This window comes from Camelus bactrianus, chromosome 11, assembly GCF_048773025.1.
Source record: "Camelus bactrianus isolate YW-2024 breed Bactrian camel chromosome 11, ASM4877302v1, whole genome shotgun sequence".
NCBI lineage: Eukaryota > Metazoa > Chordata > Mammalia > Artiodactyla > Camelidae > Camelus > Camelus bactrianus.
Genome location: NC_133549.1, coordinates 10,424,173 through 10,427,473, shown reverse-complemented (window position 1 = coordinate 10,427,473; position 3,301 = coordinate 10,424,173). Strand labels below are relative to the sequence as shown.

Here is a 3,301-nt window from a genome sequence, read left to right as displayed (position 1 = left end):
TATCGTCGTGTACTTTCAGATTTCTATTTTATTTCGTGTTTATTTTGACACATATATGTCCCAGATTCAGCCGATGGGTGCCCTTCAAGCTGGCTCCTGAAACCTTTTAACATTGCCCCCCCTCCTTTTAAATTCTCCCTAAGGCTCACCTAGGACCTTCCAGGCCCCACCCATGGATCAATTGCTACTGCAAGGGAACATTCTCATCATGGAGAATGGTATTTAGAAACCAAGATCCGGTTGCAAAATGTGCTCATGGCTACCAGGGTATCATTGCTCTGCGTCTTTTTAGTGGACAGATCTAGGACATACATACATGTGTGCGGTATATGTATGAATATTTGTTTATATGTGGACATGTAGTTGAGCATGGATATGTGTACACGTGTATATGTATATATGTGTATAAAATAATCAGATCATGCAGTTCTAATTCCAAATCTACTCAGAAGGAATCTTGCTTGCCTTCCCTCATTCCATCATATCTCCCTTCTTCCATAATGAGAACCCTAGCTCCCTAAAACAATGCGTTTTCTGACTTGCTCAATTACACAATATGCATAAAATAGTTTAATTGCAACACCCATGACACTATGAAGACACATCATAAAGAAGAGTTCAAAAATGGTCGTTCTTTTGTTCTCTAGACTGTGGGGATCCAGCCCAAGTACTCTGTCTGAAAGTCATGCATATTACTCCTTCAATCCCTTTTCAATGTGGGTATGTTATCTATTTGAAATATAGTTATTCACATATTTGTTTGGATTCCGTTTCTGTTTGGATTCCATTTTTAGTGGCCTCCCCATAGTTTCGCTGATTTTCTTTTACTTTGAATATGTAGGACATGCACATGTTTCCAGAAGTCAAGCATAGACAAAAGGTATTCTTGGACAAGTGTCACTCCTGTCCCTTCCATCTTTTCCTCCCACCTGTCACGCGGAACTCATTTCATGGTTTCCTGGTTTATCATCAGTGTGTGGGCTGCCAACATAAACAGGTATTTGTATGTTTACTTATTTTCCCTTCTTACACAAAGAGTAGCATGTAATATGTAAGTATTGCACTTCACATTTTTCATTTGATTTTTTATTTCATATTTAATAATATATCCTGGAAATCACTCCATGTCTGTTCGTAGAAACTGTCTCAATTTTTCTTTATAGTCTTGCCAACAGAGTGTCTTGTCAAGCTTTCAAATTTTTGCCAGTTTGTTGGGGGAAAAATTGTATCTCTGTAGGTTTAATTTGCAACTCTTTTATGAGTAAAGTTTAACATCTTTTCATATATTTACGGGCTCTTAAATCTTTACTGTGCATTGTCTGTTTATGTGTTTTGCCCATCTCGGTGTTTAAGCTCTTTATATATTAGGGATATTGCCTAATCCCCTGTCTGTGGTGTGTGTGGAAATAATTTCTGCCAATTTGTCATGTCTTCTTTTTATGATGGTAAAATACACATAACATAAAATTTACCATTTGAATAATTTTTAAGTGCACAGTTCAGGGACATTAAGTACATTCACCTCGTTCTGCACCACTATCAACCTCCAGAACTTTGTCATCTTCCCAAATTGAAACTCTGTACCAATTAAACAGTAACTCCTCCTTCCCCTTCTCCCAAGCCACCCTTTCTGTCTCTGTGAGTCTGAGGTATCGCATATTAAGTGGACTCATAGTATTCGTCTTTCTGTGCCTGGCTTATTTCACATAGTGTCATGGTGTAGCTTATGTCAGAATTTCCTTTCTTTTTAAATATTAATTAATATTCCACTGTATGTCACATTCCATTCATTCATTCATTGATGGACACTGGGCTGCTGCCACATTTTGGCTACTGTGATTAACAGTGCTGTGAACATGGGCGTACATGTTCGTGCCCTGCTCAAGTCCTTGCTTTCGCTTCTTTTAGGTATGTGGCCAGAAGAGGAATTGCTGAGTCATAGGGTAATTCTATGTTTAATTTTTTAAGGAACAGCCATACTGTTTTCTGCAGCAGCTGTACCGTTTTGCATTCCCTCCAGCAACACACAAGGGTTCCAACTTCTCCCCATCCTATTTGTTATGTTCTATGTTTTTGTTTTTGTTTTTTTAAATAATAGCCATACTAATGGATGTGAAGTGATAGCTCATTGTGGGGGTTGTTTGTTTGTTTTTGCATACTCAGCGTTGGAGGTAGCCTCCAGTTTGCCTTCATGGATTTTCGCTGTTGTCACGAAGTCTATTTTATCCACGCAGTTTCTTTGTCCTTATGCTGCCCCATGTCGCATCCAGCTTTTCCTCTGACTTCAGATCTGCAGCCTCCAGTGACTTCAGACCCGCTGTCATGCACAATGGAGTTGAAGCATTGGCTGTAAACCAGCCTTCTTCCCCTCATTCAGTGCTCTCTGGCCTGTTCTGCTCTGCCTGACAGGATCATAGATAGCTTCTGCTCCTTTACAATTAGATTTTCCTTTATGACCAAATTTGAAAATCTCTTAACAGGCAAATTAAGTGCATTTGTAAACTGATATGATTTGGTCTCAACTCTGTCCTATTACTTTCTGTTATAATTACTGCATGTATTATGGTAAACTTACTGTGTTTCTATCACTATTTGGTGTGTCTTCTTTGTTGTTTAAAATCTTTTCTTTTAGGGTTTTGGCATAGGGCTCCCTAAATTTTGGAATATTTACATTTTGCTTTAGAGGTTAAGTTGTTATATTTTTATATCGCTTTTAATTCCATTGTTTTTCTCTTGACCCTTTAACATCTGGTCTGGCCATTTTATATGGGATCATTTGACTCCCAGCTAATACCTACTTAGCAGTCCATTATATGATTCTGTTTCTTCTTTTCTCTCTCCTTTCTCCTTCAATTGTTTTTATTTGTTTATTTATTTATTTGTTTTTAGTGGAGGGACTGGGGATTGAACCCAGGACCTTGTGCATCCTGAGCACACGCTTTGCCACTGAGCTATACCCTCCCCCCTCCTTCAACTGTTTTCAGTTGCACTTGTTGTACTTGGTTAGGAAGTGCAATGTGCACGTACTGTTGTTCCACCAATTAAGCACCTAAATGCTCTCCACCGGTCACTTGGTGGTTTCCTCTGCTGTCTCGTTTGGGGGGAGCTCATGCTCGAGGAAAGTCATATGATCGTCTCTAAATTTTTGCCCTCACTTCTCTTCTGTTTGTCTACAGCCTTGATCCTTGATGCCCGGACACAAAACTCCCTGGCTGGTCCTTTCTTTCCCTGAGTGTCTTGTAAATGCATCCACTGTTGCCTTGCTTTGTCTGTTGTCAGCTTATATTTTTATCTCTCGAAG

General features: G+C 39.2%; 1 non-coding gene across 1 annotated transcript; it reads right to left on the bottom strand.

Annotated features, from left to right (window-relative positions):
• Positions 1-2,889: 2,889 nt before the first annotated feature.
• On the bottom strand, positions 2,890-2,962 carry TRNAP-AGG (transfer RNA proline (anticodon AGG)). Its single transcript has one exon. It is a non-coding gene; the product is annotated as a tRNA-Pro (tRNA).
• Between the last annotated feature and the right edge of the window lie 339 nt (positions 2,963-3,301).